Genomic DNA, 20,598 nt, shown 5'->3' on the forward strand with positions numbered 1-20,598 from the left:
AATGATAAGTGTGTACAATGTTTAGAAAAAACAAACAAACAATTTGAACCAAGTGGATAGACAGAGATAATCCATGCTTGAAAACCGTGTGTGTGTGTGTGTGTGTGTGTGTGTGTGTGTGTGTGTGTGCGCGCGCGCGCGCACGCACGTACACATCAGCCTTGTCAATATATCATTCAAGGAAGAACAAAAGGGCAAAGGTTACAGAACCCTAGCTTAGCATCAGTGTTCTATTTTAGCAAAAACACGAAACAGAAAATGCCACGAATGTTCAACAGAGTCAATTAACAGAGCAAGCCTGAACACAGGGCTATCATCACATTCCAAAACAAAGAATCCTAAAGAAAAGAAATTATAGAATTAAAAGCATACATTAATAAAACACTCAATGCGAAAAGCCAGTATGGCTAAGAGAGCTTGTTTGACAACATTAATGTAACTCACAGAGCTCTGGGGACAGCGTTGAGTAAACAGAGCAATCTCAAGTTGAAACTATGGGGGACGAAGCCTTTCATGATTATAGCGCAGTTTAGAGGGAGAGAGCTTTGTCTTAGAGCCAATTTTGTGCTCATAAATTTGATATTTATAGCGAAATGGAAATTTTATAGAAAAGTATAAAATACCAAAATTTACTATAGGAGAAACTGAACTCTAGGATGGACTCATAACTATCTTACAAACTGCTGAACAATCTTCCCTTCCTCCTCCACCCCAAAGTGCCACCATCAAGGAGCTGGGAAGTGGGGGTCAAGGGCAAGTCCCCCAGACCATCAGAGAGTAAGCATTCCTCATTCCCCCCAACATGAAGGACCGCTGAGATCAAAGTGACTACTTAAACGCTTTATAAAACTGATATATTCCTGACAGTGGCTTTGGACAAGAGCAATAAAGGTAATATAGTATATTAATTTATGCTGCAAGAGCACAGGCGCTAGATACAAACCCCACTGAATTAAATGCAGTTGTACCTAAGAACGTATCTGTTCAGGCAGGGCGCCAGACCAGATTTTATTTTTGGAATATAAAGATATTTACACTATGTATGGTGTGTGTGTGTGTGTGTGTGTGTGTGTGTGTGCACACGCGCACACATGGTGGGACACTAATGCCATCATAAAATCAAAGGGAAAAACGTTCTCGGGATTCACAATGCTAAAATCTATTATAAAAGTTAAGTCCCTAGGTTTTAAGTAAACAACCAACCAAACAGATATATAACAACAGCCACACTACAGGAGGAGAGAAAACTCCAAATTTTTTTTTTCACTTGGAGTGTGTGTGTAGGCATACACGTGTGGAGGTCAGAAGAAATCATGTCAGGTGTCTTCTGCTTTCTTTTTTTGAGACAGGGTTTCTTAGTGACCCTGGAACACACGGTCTTGCTAGGTCAGTCTGCCAACAGTGCCATATGTCTCTTGTCCCTCCCCACCCCCAGCCCTGGGCTTCCAGGTGCACACCATCACACATGGCTTTTCGCATGAATGCTGAGAAAGCAAGATTCTCATGCTTGTGGGGCAGGTACTTTACCAAATGAGTCTCATCATCCCCCTCCCCAAAGGCGTTTTATCCAATCATCTAACAGTACCTCTTTAGCCAAACTGGGCCCAGTTCCTTTCAAGGTTGGAACAAGGCTCTTGGTGCTCTCCCACAGGGGTGGGATGGGGGCAGGAGGGACCCAAATGGTCAGCACTGAAATATTATATAACTGTGTAAATAGAATAGATGCATCTGCTTGGACACATTGGTGACTCCATAGGTATCAAATTAAGAAAAATAAATTAGAGCACTTCCCCTGAAGTAGCTTTACGAAGAGCCGCTGAATTCTCTACTGCTGTCCCCCTTTGTCTTCTGGTGTCCCCTGTGTGTTTTCTGTTGTATGAGCCTTAATTGGTCCCTATCTGAATGTGGTATTGTCTGTCCCTGTGTCTGTCGGTCTGTAATAAAGAGTTTTGCTTTCTCTTTTGCTGAGCAGCACAGAAAGCATCACATAAGGAAGGAGTGAGGAATATTTAGCAGACATCTTTAACAGAGTTTTTACATTGAATTAAGTCACTGATTCCAGCTGTCCCCAACTGACTCAGATGACAAACAAAGAAACATTGTCAAGTAATATCCGAATGTTGCTTCCAGCATTTAAGGTGGCTGTTTGTTATAGAAGGTTACTTTCAACTTATTTGTTGTTTCCAGCATTTATTACCATCACACACACACACACACACACACACACACACGCACACACATGTACACATGTATACATACAAGCACATACATGCACAAGTAAACACACACACACACACACACCACTGCTCCTGGGTCATGGGCATGGAAGAGTAGATAATTTACGACTACAGCAGCACATTAACTTTGGTTGTGAAGGTTGTTTACCTGGGAAATCCAAGGCAAATAAGATTGACTGTTACATTTGTTCTGTTAAAGGCAGGTTAAACAAACGGGCTGAGTACACGCTAGGATAGCAGTCTTAAGTCTTAAGTGACCTCCAGGTGTATTATTAACTCTGGCTGTGAGGTCCAGCAAAAGTTCCAGTCTCCTGAATGTAAGAGATTTTCCTAATAATGCAGAGGACAGCCAAGAAGCTGCAGGACAAAGAGAATAGGAGAGGTCCTCGGATTGCTGTGTTCGTTGACCAGCGGCAGCCAGTATTCTTGACCAGAAACTGTAGCCGTAGTCACAGCGGTACGGACAAACACTGGACCTCCACAATTAACACAGTCTAGTGGAAGGAAGGAATTTCCATCACAAAATTTTAGGGAGATGGTGTTGTGGTTAAAATGTGATCCACACTAGCAAAAGGACCAGATTGTGGATCCCTAAGACCCACATAGACACTGGGTGGGCATGGTCACTTACCTACTTTCCCAGCCTCCGCAGGTGAATATAGGGGATCCCTGGAGCAAAGTGGCTAATGAGACTAGCTTCATCAGTGAGCTCTGGGATTGATTGAGAGAGCCTACCTCAGTGAATTAAGGTAGAAGAATGATCAAGGATGATATTATTTAGAACCATTTTAGAAACTGTGCATATATATATATACATACATACACACTATATATATCTATATATTGGTGTGTGTGTGTTTGTGCACAAGTGAGTAAATGTGCCAGGTGCCAGAGGAGTCCAAAAGAGGGCATCGAATCCCTGGAACTGGAGTTACAGAGGGTTGTGAACCATCAGATATAGGTGCTAGGTACTGAACTCAGGTCCTCTGCAAGAGCAATACACACTCCTGAACTATCTCTCCATCCTGCATGGACTTGGCCATCTGCTCCCCTCCCTTAACCTGGCACTGTTGGAGATGGAGACAAAAGAATTGTTGGGGCTTGCTGGCTAGTCAGTCTAGCAGGAAAGAAAAGAAAACCAACAAAAACAAACAAACATGCAAACAAACAGAAACAACTGTGAGCTTCAGGTTCAGTGAGAGACCCTGTGCCGTGGAATGAGATAGAAAGGGGTTGAGTCCTCCCTAGCTCCTGTGTGTTTGAATAGATGTGAATAGCTGGGAGTGGACAGCTTCACACAGAGTGCATACACCACACACAAAGCACATGCATGCACAGTTACATAATGCGAGTTTTCTTCCAGGAGAGCTGCAAAGTGCGTTTCACAAATACTCACACAGCCTGGCTGAAGGACTTCACGCCTGTGGAGTTGGGGGGACTTTGTCCAGAAGTGGTCCCCTGATTTTCCCCTGGGTGCTGTTGCTTAGGCAACCAACACTGTCTCAGCCTGCAGGAGTATCAGCTGGCACTCAGCCTACAGGGGCCAGCAAAGCCCTTACCAATGTCCATCCCAAGATAAGCAGGCCATTCACAGGTATAAAAGGAAACACGGTTGGTCCAGGGGATCAGCATCATGGCAGACACGTTCCTGGCTTAGCCCCATTCTACTTTGATGTATCTCCCATCAGCACCCTGTGTTGATGTTGTGCCTGCCTGATTCCCCTCCTGAGGGACGATGTACCTGGCAATACCCAGGGCTTTCGACCATGCTCCTCCTCAGAGTAAAATTTAAGATAACACCTTGGCCAGAGTGTGCCCTACCCCTGATCTCTCACCCCTAACCTCCCATCCCTCACCTCTCGGTCCTGGCCTCTATCCTTGACCTCCTAATTTTGGGTTCCCAAACCCTGACTGGGTTGGGACATTGACTTCTGTCAACTTTGCAGACACTAGGTCATCAGCTTTACCCCTTCCCTCAGATCCAACTGACTAACAGTCTCTATGTGGTCAAGTCTTCTCCTGTATGCTGGGACCGACATACGGCCATCACATGCTGACTGTTGATTTATATGGTTCTTACTATAATTTCTATTCCATGCCATCTCCAAATTCAAAGCCAATTTTCAGCTACTATACACATTCATTCATTTCATACAAGGGTCAGGATATCAGAATTTTAGACCTGTAGGACATGTAGGGTCACACATGTCATGGGTAGCACAGTTAACCCTGAGCCAGAGTGACATGTGTGCTCGGAGCTTTGGCTGAGCCAAGCTGTCAGCCCCTGGTGTGGCAGTGATGTCCTGCTCCGCACCTGTCCCCTGGGGATGAGGACCTTACATTCACTGAGCTACCAGGCCCTCCTAGCGGCTGGCTGCTGGCTAGACCATGACGGCTGTCTGGCACCATTCCCACTGTCTTCTGGGAGTGGCTAGACTCCCAGGCATCCCTGCTGTTGATGGCCAGGTCTCCTGGCCCTTGGGTCACATCACGATCCTAGAACAGCAGTGGCCAGCCTGTGCTGTTGGCTCCCACGGCTGCTGACATGACTCTGGCCACATGGCTCTGGAGACCTGCTGTGATGAGTTCTGCGGCTGGGGTGGTGACAAGCACAAGGCCAGGAAGTACCCAGAGCTTCACAGAGATGCGCTGAGCTGCGTTGCTTCGATCCATGAGGCATCCTTGGAGTGTGGACAGATGGGAGTAGATGGACCAGTCATTTTCAGCCAGACCCAGCATTATTCCCTTTTCACATTCCCCTGGACTTTGAGAAGAGTGTTTTCTGTAGAAGGGGGTGATGTCAGGGTCCCAGAAGCTCCTTCATGGGTGACCAGGACTGACAAGGATCTCCATATGAAGCCCATGAACATTAGCTCCCTAATAGCCTGGGCACAGGTGATGGTATTGACTGAGGGAAGTCACAGTGATTAGTGGTGAGTGCTAGCCCCACCTGCCTGGAGGAGACAAGCAAGCAGCTACCCTGCTGTTGGAGTCTGAGGGTCCCAAGACCCCTGCAGGTTGAGTCACAAGGAGCCCTTGTTGAGCTCTGTCTTTCCATCCTCCCTCCCCCTTGTCATTGCTCCAAGCCCCTCCAAGAAACATCTCCATCCCCCAAGGGGTTTTCCAGCCACCGAATCACAACATGAATACCACCTCAGGGATGCTGAGAGTGGGGTCTTCAGGTGCAAGTACCAGCAGTGATGGAGCAGATCAATGCAGGACCCTACCTCCAGGACTAATGGGAGTGTGTGTGTGTGTGTGTGTGTGTGTGTGTGTGTGTGTGTGATGTTCTGCTCTGCAGGTGCTCTGGGCTCACTTTCTGAGCTGCTGTCCTACTTCGCTTTCTATTATTGCAATAAACACGATGACCAAAAGCAACCTGGGGAGGAAAAGGTTTATTTTGGCGTAAGACGTACAATCTGTTAATTGAAGGAAGTCAGAGCAGGAACTCAAGCAAGGCAGGAACCTGGAGGCAGGAACTGAAGCAGAGGCCGTGAAGGAACCCTGCTTCCTGGCTTGTTCCTCTGGCTTGCTTCTCATGCTTTCTTTGAGTCCCTGGGACCCTCTGCTGAGGGGTGGCCCCACCTAGCAGTAGTTTTCACCCTTCCTAATGCTGCGACCCTTTAATACAGCTCCTCGTGTTGTATTAAATGAAATATTTGCATTGCTACTTTATAATTGTAACTTTATAAATTGTTATATAACTATGAATTGTAACTTTATGTAACTGTTATAAATTGTAATGTTAATATTTTTGAAAATTGAAGTCTCTCAAAGGGGTCGTGACCCACAGGTTGAGAACCAGTGACCTACAGTGCGCTAGACCCGGCCACATCAATCATTGATCAAGAAAATGTCTTCTAGACTCGCCTGCCAGCCAATCTGATGATAACATTTTCCCAGTTAAGGATCCCCCTCTCTACGTGACTCTGGCTTATGTCAAGCTGACAGAATTCAACCAGCATCTGCCTAGAGTTAACTCAGCAGCTCCTGGAGGGGTCAACAGAGATAGTAATGAACAAAGACATGCTTGGTCACAACTGCTTCCTAGAAGGTGGATTCGGTCTCGGGGGCAGTGGAAGAACTTCCTGGTGGAGGTGCATCCATCCAAGGGCGGAGAACTCACAACTGTTCTCTCTGTGGAGATATAGGATGAACTGGAAAGGAGGCCATTGCTTGGAACTGTGCCCGCAGCACCCAGCAGCCCCAAGTATGAGTGTGTGAACACGCAGCTCCAGTGTTCCCACGCAGCGGCTCTCTGTCCAGAACTGTGTCTGTGCAATGACACAGCACAGTCCTCCAGGGGAGGCTAAGAAGGAGGGCTCCGACAACAAGAGGATTCCACTTTGCAAGGGGCACAGCTCAGGGTGATGTACCGGCAGTCGCCGGGGCCCATCACTCATTGCAAATGGTCCCTGGCCACTGTGTGCTGGGAAGAGAAAGTGTCTGATTATTGCTCTGAGCCCGCGTGTAAGTCGCTGCCCAGCTTAGCAGGGAGAGAAGAGCAGCTAGGATCACGTCGAGCTCAGCTCCCAGGATGCAGGATATTAAATCAATCAAACTAAATTAAAAGCTTTGGTCATCTCTTGAACTCAGGGTTGAGAGGCGGCTCTTTCTTCTCATTGCAACTGTTTCCCTAGAGGGTGCCCAGCCTGCGGGGATCTGTAAGGGCTGTGTGCTTTGAATTATTTAAGGACTAAACAGGACTAGGAAACTAAAAAGTATCCCGCCACAGAAAGTTTGCTGGCAGCTTCTCCTGCAAAGAGTCGTGTGCCAGGCGTTAAAGAAAGGAAGGAAGGGTACGGATGGCAATCCGGTAGGCATGGCTGTCACCACAGTTATCTCAGATGAGGGGACCCCATTCAGCAGCAAACAGGATGCTGCCTTTTGGGGATTTTTGTTTTAAGACGAGCTCTCATGTATTCCAGGCTGACCTTGAATTTGCTCAGTGCACCAAGGTTGAACTTGAACGCCTGACTGTCCTGCCTCTGCTTATGGAGTGCCAGGATCACAGGTATATAGGGATACAGTTTTCTGCATGAGAATCAAGCACTCTATCAACTGAGTAGCAATGCCACTTGTACTCTGAGGTAGGGGGCACCCTGAGAGAAGGTGTAAGATGTAGTCAGAAGCTTTGATCAAACCCCACCGTAGAGGCTACTGGCACTGGGGAAGTGAACGGAACCTGAGACCTTTGCGCGCCACCCACACTCACCAGCTCTACAGACGGAGGCACCATTGACTGTCTTCACACACTCACCAAAGCATGCTCATTGAACCCTTGTGGTAGTCCTGGGTTACAGCAGCAACATATGATAGCTTTTCAGCTCGTGGGAGACTACAGAGGAATCTCAGGTCTGTCCAGCACGCAAGAGGGTGCAGCGGGGACATGGGAAGAGCTAGCAGACAAGTAGCAGGGAAGCAGAGACCTGCAGAACGGATGGGCATCTCTGGTTGGGGAAGGACATGTGTGGGTTCTGGGTGGGTTAAGAGAGGAAAGAGAGGTGAGTACCACCAGAGGAGGGTAGTTGAACCCAATCGCACAGGCATTAGGGCGAGGCTCAACTAGCTTGCTGTATGTCAGTGCAGAGCTGGGGCGGATGCCAGTTGTTGAAGCGGGAACATATCTTCATTGTAACCTAAGCTTTGGTGGCCCCTGGTGAAAGCTTCTGTTAGGCTTTGTTCTGTCTTTCTTTCTCAAAAACTGTTTATTTCTTTTTTTATTGGCTTTATGTTTAGGTCTTTGTTCCATTTGGACTTAAATTTTGTGCATGTTGATAGAAATGGATCTATTTTCATTCTTCTACATGTAGATATCCAGTTATGCCAGAACCATTTGTTAAATATGTTCTCTTTTTTTCCGTTTGATATTTTTGGCTTCCTTGTCAAAAATCAGGTGTTCGAAAGTGTGTGGATTGATATCCGGGTCTTCTATTTGGTTCCATTGGTCCTCCTGTCTGTTCTTATGTCCATACCAGGCTGTTTTCAGTACTGTAGCTCTGTAGTAGAGTTTGAAGTCAGGAATTGTGATGCCTCCAGAATTTTTTTTATTGTACAGGATTATTTTGGCTATCCTAGGTTTTTAAATTTTCCATATGAAGTTGAGTACCATTCTTTCAAGGTCTGTGAAGAATTTTGCTGTAATTTTGATGGGCATTGCATTAATTTTGTAGATTGCTTTGGCATTTTTACTATGTTAATTCTACCTACCCAAGAGCAAGGAAGATCTTTCTATTTTCTGGTGTCTTCTTCAATTTCTTTCTTCAAAGATTTAAAGTTCTTGTCATACAAGTCTTCCACTTGTTTGGTTAGAGTTACTCCAAGATATATTATGCTATTTGTGGCTATTGTGAAGGGTGGTGTTTCTCTGATTTCTTTTTCAGCCCATTTATCACCCGTGTTACCATTTTTTTTTGAATTAATCTTGTATCCTGCTACATTACTGAAAGTGTTTATCAGGTGTAGAAGTTCCTAGTAGAATTTCTGGGGTTGCTTATGTAAACTCTCACATCATCAGCAAATAGTGAGAGTTTGACTTCTTTTCCGATTTGTATCCCCTTAATCTTCTTTTGGTGTCTTATTGATCTAGCTAGGACCTCAAGAACCATATTGAATAGATATGGAGAGAGAAGACAACCTTGCCTTGTTCCTGATTTCAGTGGGATCACTGTGAGTTTTTCTCCATTTAGTTTGATTTTGGCTGTTGGCTTGCTATATATTGACTTGATTATGTTTAGGTATGTTCCTTGTATCCCTGCTCTCTCCAAGACCTTTATCATGAAGGGATATTGTATTTTGCCAAATACTTTTTTAGTATCTAATGAGATGATCATGTGGATTTTATTTTTCAGTTTGTTTATATGGTGGATTACGTTGACAGGTTTTTGTATGTTGAAGCATCCCTGCATCTCTAGGGTGAAACTGATTTGATCATGGTTGATGATTTTTCTAATGTGTTCTTGGATTTGATTTGCCAGTATTTTATTTAGTGTTTTTGCATAAATGTTTATGAGTGAGATTGGTCTGTAATTCTCTTTTTTAGTAATGTCTTTATATGGTTTGGGGATCAGGGTCTGTTTATTTCTTATTATGTGTATGTGCAACTGTTTATGTGTGTGTGTTTGGGTGCCTGTGGAGGCTAGAAGAAGGCATTGGCACCCCCATCTTGAGTTACAGGCAATTATGAATTGCCTGACCTGGGCACTTGGAACTGAACTTGGGTCCTCTGTAAGTGCAGTATATGTTCTTAGCTGCCACGTCATCTCTCCAGCTCAGACCTCCACCCTTGCTTTTCCCTTGACTCCACTAACCATGCCGACAGATGTGTGGTCAGCCTCCTTGAAAGGCCTTTAGGAGATGACTCTCTAAGAGGACATAATAGTCCTTATTGCACGTGTGCCTAATAACAAATGTTAAAAGACAGAGAAGCTGAGTATAAAAGGAGAGATGTAAGAAGCCACTGTTAGTTCTGTAATCTTCACACCATTCTTTCATAGGTCAGTAAACCTAGCAGATAAAAGTGACCAAGGATAGAGTTGACATCACCAGCTACATCAATCCTCTAGATACTCTTCATATCTGTAGACCGTTGTTCATATCTGACAACATCAGACAATATACTTCTCTCGAGACCATGTGGAACTTTCACCAAGAGAGACTGCACTCTGGTTGATAAGATGCCAACTAAAGACTTAAAATAAGAAGAGTTACGTACTTCAGGCTCTTAGAAACCAATAACAGACAGCTGTAAAATCCCCGAGTGCTTAGAGATGAAACAGTAATACTGTAAATAATATAAGAGCCAAAGACAAAAATCTCAAGTGAATTAAAAAAATACTGTGCGATAAATTAAAAAATGAAAATACAACTTGTTAAAATTTGTGGGACACAGTAAAAATAGTGCCGAGATGAAAATTTATAGTGTAGGATGCACACACTGGAGAAAGAGCTGAAATGAGTCACCTAAGCTTTTAACCTAAGCAGAGTAAAGGAGTGTAAGTGGTAGAGAAAAAAAAAATAATGGTCAGAGTAGAAGCTGATAAAGCTGAAAAAAAAAAGTATAGGAAAAAAAATCAACAAAATAAGAATCTATTTCTTTGGAAAGGCCAATAGGTTAGTAAGTCTCTAACTAGAGTAATTAAAAACAGAGAAAACACAAATTATTTGTGTTGGAGATGAAAGCCTGGACAACATTACAGGTCTAACACAGGGAACAGATAAGGAAAGGAGACTGTGAACAGCCCCATGACCACAATTTACGTAGTTCCTTCTAAGTATCACCTGTCAAAAGTCACAAAAGAAGAAACAGAAATGTCAAATAGTCCTATGTCCCTTTTTAAGAACCAGGAAACACTGGGTCTCTATGGATTCTAAGAGGAAGGTTTGTAGCCTTGATATATGGCCAGTGTCCATGTTCAAGGATACCTTCATAGTTAGATCTGAAGTCCCTTTTGTTCTGACCTGACCTCTTCCTGGTTTCTGGATGGCTGGAGCTCCTTGCAGGAAGAAGTGTGATTGTGTACCTTGTTTTCAGGCCCTCAATTGAAAGAGTATCTCATTCTACCAGGACAGCCCTTTGACCTCCTCATTGAATGACTATTCTTGGATGATGTCATCCTCCTAGGAGAGTTGGGGCTGGAATTAGATGATCCATAAGTCATTTGTTTCACTCCAGCCCTTCCAAGTGATGGGTAAGGACATGAACCCCCTTCCTGTCTCAGTCTCCTATCAACTACCTCTTCAGCCTCCTATTGTGAAGCCAGGCTATGCTTGCTGTCCTTCTTGGGGTGCAGAACAGACACCGTGCATCTGTTCCTCCAGGTAGACATTCAACCTCCTGGTGAACACTGGGCCTTTTCCATGAACATTAAGTCGAGTCCGGGATTTCAAAAATGGACAGGGCACTTTCCCGCTTCTCAGACCCCTGGCTTCCAAGCCCGGCTGTCCCTGCAGTGTGCATTCCCTGTGGAGTCATGGGTATGATGAGCTCAGAGCCACTGCAGACAGAGACCTGTGCCTGCCCTGCCCTCACCGTCTTCAGGAAGGTGGAGAGAGTTGTGAGTTGAGAAGAGCCTTTTGCAAGAAATTGCAATGCTCTTTCTTTTTCCCCTGATGGCTAAAACCAGGGAATTGAACATTTTTCAAGGAGAAAGAAAAAAAGAGCATAAATCAGGATGAACAAATGCCCAATTTTTGCTCTCCAAATGGAGGGATAAAGTGATAGATGCTGGAGCTGAGGACTTTATCCCTGTCTTATCAAAGTGACCTCCAGTAAGGTGACACCCCCTCACCGGCAGTTTCTCAAGGGGTGGGAACAGAGTTTAGGGGGTGTCACAGCAGGCAGGGGCTTACTTCTTTGTCCCCTCTGGCATGGCTGTTTGCTGACTTCGACTTTCGCATGCAACTCCATGCTAGTCTTGGTGGTCTGAGGCCTGGCCCCTCCCCTGGTGACCTGCTCATATCCCTGTGCTGTCTGGAAGATGGGGAACAAGGAGTCTACCCCTGCCCCATCGCACCTTTGGTTTCCACCAGGTTGAGTGTTTCCTGCACTTTCTCATAGCTGAGAACATAGCTGTCTATTTCTTGTTCTTGTACTGAGATCTGGTAGCCATATTTCAAGTACAAACTTGGGCCAGATGCTTTGAGATGCTCCAATCCCAGCCCTACAGAAAAGGAGGTTCAGGAAAGGAGTCCCTACCATGCCCAAGCCTGTGATCACGTATTAAACTTTTTTTCCCTGGTTTTTCGAGACAGGGTTTTTCTGTAGGTTTGGAGCCTGTTCTGGAACTTGCTCTTGTAGACCAGGTTGGCCTCGAACTCACAGAGATCCGCCTGCTTCTGCCTCCCAAGTGCTAGGATTAAAGGCGTGCACCACAACCACCTGGATCATGCATTTTTCTTAAAGCTCCCTGTTCCCACATGCGTTTTTGTGTATGTGTGCAAGGATATGTGTATGTGTGTATGTGTGTGACACATACATGTATGCAGTCACGTGCATGTGTGTGAACATAATTTTGGAGGTCAAAGGACAACCTCAGGTGTTCCACCTTAGGAGTCATCAACATTGTTTTCTAAGACGTGGTCTCATGGTCTGGGGCTCACAGTTCAGCTAGACTGACTGGTCACAGAGCCCCAAGGATCCTCCTGTCTTCACTTATTCAGGGTTGGGATTAAAAGCAATGCCACCACCTCTAGCTTTTTCTATGGGCTCTGGGTACTGAACTCAGGTCCTTGTGCCTACTTGGTAAACATTTTACTCACTGAGACATCTCTCAGAATCCCCTTCCCCCCACATCTCTTTAACTAAACAAGATCATACCAATCCAGAGTGCAGTAACTGGATGTTACAGATGTTTGCACAATGACTCGTATGCATCAGACACGAACCAAACAGCTGCCATTGTTGTCTGCTTGCTACTTCCTGGATATTTATTTCAAAAAATGGCCTAGTTGTTCACTGATTTTATTTCCTAAAAAGGAAATGGAGGAAACACAGTGTAACCAAATCTCAACGGTCCTATCCATTCTCGACTGTGCCCACACTGGCTGGACACAATGTATACATTTTCCTGCTCTTTAAAGGAATTGTGTGCTCTAATTAAGAAAAAAAGAAAGTTTTCTCTGAGCGTATTAATTATCTCGCTTGTCATATGAGGTATTTGTTCTGGATGACAGGCCATAATTAGTGCATGAACAGACTGATGGTCCTGCGAGAAGACACAACTAGGGGAGGCTGGACCGGTGCCTGCTCAGGAGCCACACTGAGAGTGGGAGGGGCCTCAGGCAGGGCCTCTGGGTTCATATGGAGGGGGTGGGAGAGTAATCTGCCTCTGTGCATTTCCAAGGTGCCCAGACCACTGGAGTCCTGTGCTTAATTCCCTGGGGAGCTAGTCACTTAAAGGCTCTCTGCTTGTGTGAGCATTAACAATGGTATTTTCATCCATTCTGGCGTGGAGTATAGGTGAAGGCGCTGATGAGGGGCATGGTTCTCAGGAACTCTGTGCTTTTCCTGCTATCTTTTAAGGAACTGACAGGGAGGACAGTGTGTGAGGAGACCCACAGCCTTGGTCACGGGACATGAGCTCATGTGTTATGGATTATGGGGAGGGGTGGACCTGAGCGAATGTGGCACATGTTCTGTGTATTCAGGGAGGGGTCCCAGTTAGGCCAACTGTGAAGAGATCCAGGACTCCACCTTAGCCCCTGGGGCAAAGCTATGAATGAGAACACCCTGCCTGCAGGGAGGGCAGAAGACTCATGGAAACAACTGTAGGAATATAGTCTCTCACCTCCAAATCCCAGCCCCTCCATCTTTCCTGGACTGTGTATTTGTCTCTCTCATAGACAACCAGACCCATGAATTATGGCTAAGAGCCAAAAGTCAAGATGGGAGCCCCTCCTCCAACCTCACTCCTACCCTCCCAGGGACTCTCGTGTCCTGCATCTTTGTCTGCTCTCCAGTTAGTTGCAGAGGGTACAATAGAGTCTGCTGACGCTGCCAGAGAAAAGACCTGGTGATCGAGGAGCCTCATGAACAAGGTTGAGATGTCAGGCAAAAGTGGCTTAGCTGCTGTACTGGAATACTCTTGCTGTAGCCATGGGCCCATAGTGATCAGTGTACTTACCAGGGAGGAGCCAGGGATAGACAGGAAAACAAGAGGCCAGCCGGCCCTTCCTTTGACTTGTTCGCCACAAACTGGCATGGTCTTGGAGGTGGGACATCCATTTTCGGGACCCCTACGTGTCCAGAGGCTGGCTAAGGCTGCCTAGGAAGACCTTACATGTGTTGAGTGCTGAGTCTAGTTGGCTCTCTACAGTGTAGAGGTAGCGGAGACTAACACAGCTCAGTAGTGCCTTCTCTAACACACATGAGACTTGTTTCCAGCACAGAGAGGGAAACAGTCGCCCACCGGAGGAGAGAGATGCCTGGCTCATCTCTGAGATTATGGAAAGGCTTGTTTGGAGGTGTTATTACTGGCAGCGTGTTGTGGCACTCACAGACAGTTCTATTAGGCAGATGTTAAGTGTGTTACTGGGTTTAAGATGCTATGATGATAACACGGGGCCTCTGCTTCACCACTGTTTACTCAGAAAGGTTTCAATGCTCGAGAATATTCCGATTTCAAGGTTAATTAAAACACGATCACGCTGATTTGCCTTGGGGTGGAATCTCCATGCACACAGGCCACCATGTGAGTGTCAATTTTTATTATCTATGAGCCTCTTTGCCAACCCTCCCTCCCCCAGGTTGTCCCATCTCAATGCGTTGCAGCAACTCTCCTTCTAAGGAGTTTTGACAAGACATGAGCTCCAATAAATTTTAGATAGTCTGTAATGTAGGAAAATCATGGCTTCAGAAAAAAAAAACATGTTTTAAATATCAAAGTACTGAAGAATACATTCAACATCTATAAGGAGGCCTAAAATAATCATGCCCTGGAGGTAATATTAGCATTACACGGGCTAAGATTGTACCAGAGAGGAAGCAGGTACCCTCAAAACTGTGTTCTATGGTCCAGGATCTCCTTTTCCCCTTTAATGCCTAGACCCCTGACTGAATCTTAGAATGGTGGTTCTACCCTTTTTCATTTTAAAGGTTTATTTGTTTATTACGTGAATGAGTGTTTTGCCTCCATGAATGTATGGTCACCATGTGCATGCTGTGCCCACAGAGGCCAGAAGAGGGCGTCAGATACCTTAAAGCCAGACTTCCAGATGGTTGTGAGCTGGCAACCGAGTTCTGGTCTCCTAGAGCAGCAAGTGCTCTTTATTGCTGAGCCACCCTGCCAGTCCTTGGTTTTCACCCCTTGAAATACAAGCTAGGTTTAGACAGAGACAAATCATTGCTGTAGCCCCAGTTGTCCCAGTTGGAATTCAATTCCAGCCAGTCACCAGAGAAATGGATTCCTGGCTGCTGGCCACTGCCTGAGCAGAGCAGCTACAGCCTGTCAACAGACTAACTCACCAGGAAAACATGATGACGGTCTACATAAGCCAGCCCCTTGGAAGTAGATCAATGGGACTCACACCCAGTCCTGCAAGCCTGGAGCCAGCCCCTGAATACTCACACACCCAAGTGCCTGATAGGACCTTTGGAATCTTGGGTTTGCGGAACAATCCCTTCCAACTCCAAATACTGTTACTGATAACTTCTTTGCCGGAGAAGATCCTGCTGTTTCCACCCATGAGAACAAGGTCTGCTGAGCCACCTTAGCCCAGACACGCTGTGTCTGTACACCTGCAACCCTGCTGCCGTGTCTCACTGACATTTCCTATGTGATCGTCATGGACCACATCTCTTCCATGGGTGTAGCCTGCACATCAATGTTTTTGCTCCGGAGTATGGTGAAGTCCATTGTCTTAGTTAGGGTTTCTATTGTTGCAAAGAGACCCCATGACCACAGCAACTCTTATGTGGAAAACATTTAACTTAGGTAGCAGCTAACAGTTTCAGAGGTTTAGTCTGGCACAGCACAGCAGTATTCAGGTAGACATGGTGCTGGCTGCATCTTGATCAAAAGGCAACAGGAAGCAGTCTTAGTGTCACACTGAGTGAAACTTGAGCATATATGAAGACTCAAAGCCCACCGCTACAGAGACACACTTCCTCCAACAAGACCACACCCCCTTAACAAGGCTGCATCTCCTAATAGTGTCATTCCCTATGAGACTATAGGGCCAATTGCATTCAAACCACCATATTCCACTCCCTAGCCCCCAAAGGCTTATAGCCACATCAGAAAGCAAAAATGCATCCAGACCAACTTCAAAAGTCTGACACTCATAGCATTCACTGTAATCCCCTGAAAAATTAAACAAAACAAAACAGGCCACATACTTTCAACATATAATGGCACAGGGTATACATTACAATTCCAAAACATAGGGAAGGGAGTATAGTGAAGAAACATTGGACCAAAGCAAGACTGAACATCAGCTGGGCAAATCCCAAACTCTGCATCTCCATGTCTGATGTCAAATGCTCTTCAGAACTCCATCTCTGTTTAGCTTTGTTGACTGCAATGCACTTCTTTCTCTTGAACTGGTTCCATTTCCTGTTAGCAGTTCTACTCAGTAAGTACACCATGGTTCTTGCATCTCCAACTTCTTGGGTTCTCCAAAGCAACCCATGCATCAATTTTACAGCTTCACAAAATGACCTCCCTGGATCTGCATTCAGGGTCACCCCTGACACATGCCTGGTTTCAGTGACTTTCTTCAGATGTGAAAACAAATTCCGCGGCCACTTCCTTTTATTCTTAACTCCAGAACCATGTGGATGAAGCAAGTCCTGCAACTTGCTGGCGATGAAACATGGTCCCCTCATTTAACTACATCTTCATCAGCTTTCTGTTTTCCTTTGCTGTCTTTGCGTGGCTGCTCCTGAACTTGCTCTGTGACCAAGTTGGCCTCAAACTCAGAGATCTGCCAGCCTCTGTCTCCCAAGTGCTGAAATTAAAGATGTGTACCACCACATTGGGTTGTTAATTCTTTTTTACAAGTTGGAAACTTAGCTGTGTGGCATCTTGCCCTGAGGTCACCACTTCCTTTATTCCATTTCTTAATCCATTATTTCCTTGAACACAGGATTTAGCTCTATTCCACTTCCTGACTGCATTTTGGCCAGCATACAACTGGAAGCGGTCTGTGTATCACACAGAGTGAAGCTTGAGCATATATGAGACCCTAAACCTACCTCCATAGTGACACACTTCCTCCAACAATGGCATCCAATAACTGCATCACCTGCTAATAGTGCCACTCATTTGGGGGCCATTTTCTTTCAAAACCCCCCACCACAATGATGGAGGTTGCTGTAATGTATAAGGGGGCAGCTCATAAGAACACATCACGGGTTCCCTTCAGGCAGCAGATTTATAGACCTGAAGGTCAGCCGTTTTTTTAAAGAAGCTTTCTTGGAGGAGGCAGCCCATGGAAGAGAGTAAGACATGAACAAGGACAGGAAAGAGACTGAGGGCAGAGGATGTTGGGGAGAAAAGGAGGAGGATACCCAAAAAGAGGAGGCCCAAAGTGGTCATGATAGGACCACTTGGAAAGCAACTTGGTGAAGGTTCCCAAGTAGATGGGGTGATGATGGACTTGCCAGTGTGAAGGTCCTGGGATCCCTGACTTAGGTAGAAGAGCTCTTGACTCTCCCTGGTCACTTTTCTGAGTCCTGGGGCCAGTTGCTCCCTTACTCTCCATGTCCACAAGCACATTTATGGCTTTAGAATACTGTTAAATTAAGCGTGCTTTCTGCCTGACTTTTAAAAGAAATTCCCCGAAGAACTGACTGTGATATTTTCCTCCAAGTCAACTCTCACTTATTGAAAATATTGCTCCTATGAACAATAAATCAGAAGCCCGAGGGGCGGACCTTATATCGATATTTCCCATTCACTAGCCTGTGTTGGCACAAGGGTAAGATTCATCCATTCATTGATTGGTTTGCTCACTCATGTCTGCATTTTTCCACAGTCACACCGTCTGTTCTTTTATGTGTGCATTTATACATGTGTGTACTCAGCGAGTTCTAGCCATCCTTCTGGCTCCACCTACCCTGTGCCGGAATTACATTGGTTCTAGGGATCAAACTCAGGTCCTCACGGTTGCACAGAAAGTACCTTAGTGACGGACACATATCCCCAGCCCCCACCACCCTTAGATCTTGGCCACACTTTCTGGCGGCAGCCTATATGAAGGACATGAAAGAAGTAATTCCTTGCTCTTTGCTTGCTTGCCTTCACTCTCAATGGCAAATCCATTCCTTCATTGTATGAGATCTTACTTCTTTGGGATTCTTATGTACTCTGGAGACTACTCAAGACATCCAGCCTTGGGGGCTGAGCCACTATCAGATTCTTGGACTTTCCACTGAGAGACAGTCATTTTTGGAATAGTTGAACCACAGCCTGTAAGTCACACTAATAAATCTTAAGTTTTCATTATATATTTAATACAGCTATATACATATATATATTTCATATATTTCATATATATTTCATTCTTTCAGTTCTGTTTCTCTAGAGAACCCTAACTAATAGAAGAAATAACAAGAATCTCCAGAGACTCCAACCTATGTGGTCCCATTGTCCTTCACAGGTCCAAGCAACTGCAAGGATGTTTGGGAAGTCTTTCTTTGGAGCCTTGCAGAGAGGACAAAGGTGGTGAGAGGCTCTGACATCTCCACGCAATCTCCAGGAAAGAAGGGGAACTTAAACTGCACCCAACCCAGCCTTTTCTCTCCTAGACTGCTTCCGCAAGCATGTTTGATCACAGCAAACTAGGACAAGAATGCTATAAAACCCTCAGACCAGGAGGGCACCTGCCTTGCCTCCTCAGGGCTCTGTGGCCAAAGGGACCAGAATGGTGACAGTGGCCACATCTCACACCTGCTCAGAGCTCAGTGTGGATCCAGATCAAGGTTGGGAGGTCACTGTACAGGGGTCACTGTGGAGACGCTGTAGCTAGGGAAGGATCTGATGTCCATGGCTTGGGTGTACCGTGCTCATCAACAGAGAGCATCCTGGCATGACCAATGATGCTCAGCAGGAGATACAAACCGGAACAGAGCCTCAGCCCAGGGGAGAACTGAGCCAGGCACATGCATGTGGAATCCTCTGCTGCTCCCCGAACATACTCTTTGGAGGAAGGGCTTAGAGTTGGAGTAGAGGATGCCTGAGGCTCGGCAGTTGTATGGATGAGTGGCTTATGGCAGGAATCAGTAGAAGATGACGTGAACAAGACTGGACATACGTGTCACAGTCATGGTGGTTCTCTGTGTCTGGACCTCTTCTGCTTTGGAGGAAGCAACAGCAAAGAATGGGGAGCCGGGGGCCATTCTAAAGGGAGGGGCTGTGATCTACCACCAGTCTCTCTTTCTAGTGTGGACATGAGAGCGCTGTTTCTGACAGCCCCTTTTGCAGAAATATGCTCAGCTACATAGGAGCCTAACATTTTACTGTTTCCATGGCAATGGATCTTAATTATATTAAGTGTCTGGACAGCAAGATCACCAGGAATGTCAGCCAGCAGCTCCATCTGCTAATACCAAGTTCCACTGGGTTCTGGCACTATTCCATGGTTGCCGATGTGAATATTTACCACTGGCAACATTTGATCATGTCTCTCTCTGAATAGCCCCACCCTTCTCCCAGCACCTCCCAGGACTTTTCAAAACCAGACACTGGACTCGTCCCAGACTTATTGTCCGTAGCTGCCATAGTTCATGGGACCTAATGAGTCCACTGGGGTCAGGACTTGCTTTTGGCTGTAGAAAAGCCAGCAAATAGTGTTTCTGTTTGGAGTACAAAACATGACCCTATCCACACATGGAGCTATAGTCTGTTTCCTATTCAAGGTTTGTCATAGTCTAAATGGGAAACATCCCACAAAGGGTCCCATGTTTGGTGATGCCGTCCTCGGCTGCTGGTGTCATTTTTGATAAGCTGTGGCATCTTTAGAAAGTGCCAGGTTTAACTACTACAGTTTGCCCACAAGTCACAAAGTCACAAGATGTGTGTTCCATGAACAGAACCTTCCAACCACTCCAGCCACTAAGGGACAGGCTAACATTCTCAGTCTCTGTCTCTGTCTCTCTCTGTCTCTCTCTCTTCCTCCCTCTTCCTTTTCTTCTCCTTTCTCTCTCTCTCCCTCTTTCTCTTTCTCTATTTCCTACCCCCCTCTGTTTCACACCTGTTAGGCCAATCCGTGTGCAAACCGCTCCACACTGCTGTGGAGAGGCCCACAAGCCACTCCTACCACAGGCTTTCCCCACCACAATGGATTTTATCTCCTCAAACTGTGAGCCCAGATAACATTTTCCTCATTTAAGCTGTTTCTGAGCATGTATTTGGGTACAAGAGAGTTGAGCAGAGCAAGGTCCAAAGAAAACATCTTTCCTTCCAGGAATCCTCACCCAGCAGCTGCTCTGGAAGGCTTCCTTCCAGGCTTTCTACACTCACAGTCTTTAGTTATGCTTGGGCTAGGCGATGTAGCCATCCCCTATCTCCCTACTTCAGATGCTTGTCTGGACCAGCTCTTATGAGCACAGAAAGAGTGTGCCCATGCCCAGGCTTCTGCCCTTTGGATACAAATGTGGGCTATGACTCTTACTCAACCCAAGAAAGTGCCTAAGAAATTACAAAACTCACCCGAGTGCTCCATGCTAATAATTAAGTCAGAACCAGTGGAGTTTATCCAGAGGAGTTCGGCACACATCGTGATATTAACCTAGATTTCAGCTTGGAGTCTCTAGCTTGCTGGTCAGCAATGCACTGTGTGTGAAGCTAATTAAAATAGTCATGGTATTGAAGACATTAGCCTGGGCTCCAGTCCTTTCGGGACACAGAGAGAGAGCCGT

The sequence above is a fragment of the Myodes glareolus genome, chromosome 19, assembly GCF_982192425.1.
Source record: "Myodes glareolus chromosome 19, mMyoGla1.1, whole genome shotgun sequence".
Classification (NCBI taxonomy): domain Eukaryota; kingdom Metazoa; phylum Chordata; class Mammalia; order Rodentia; family Cricetidae; genus Myodes; species Myodes glareolus.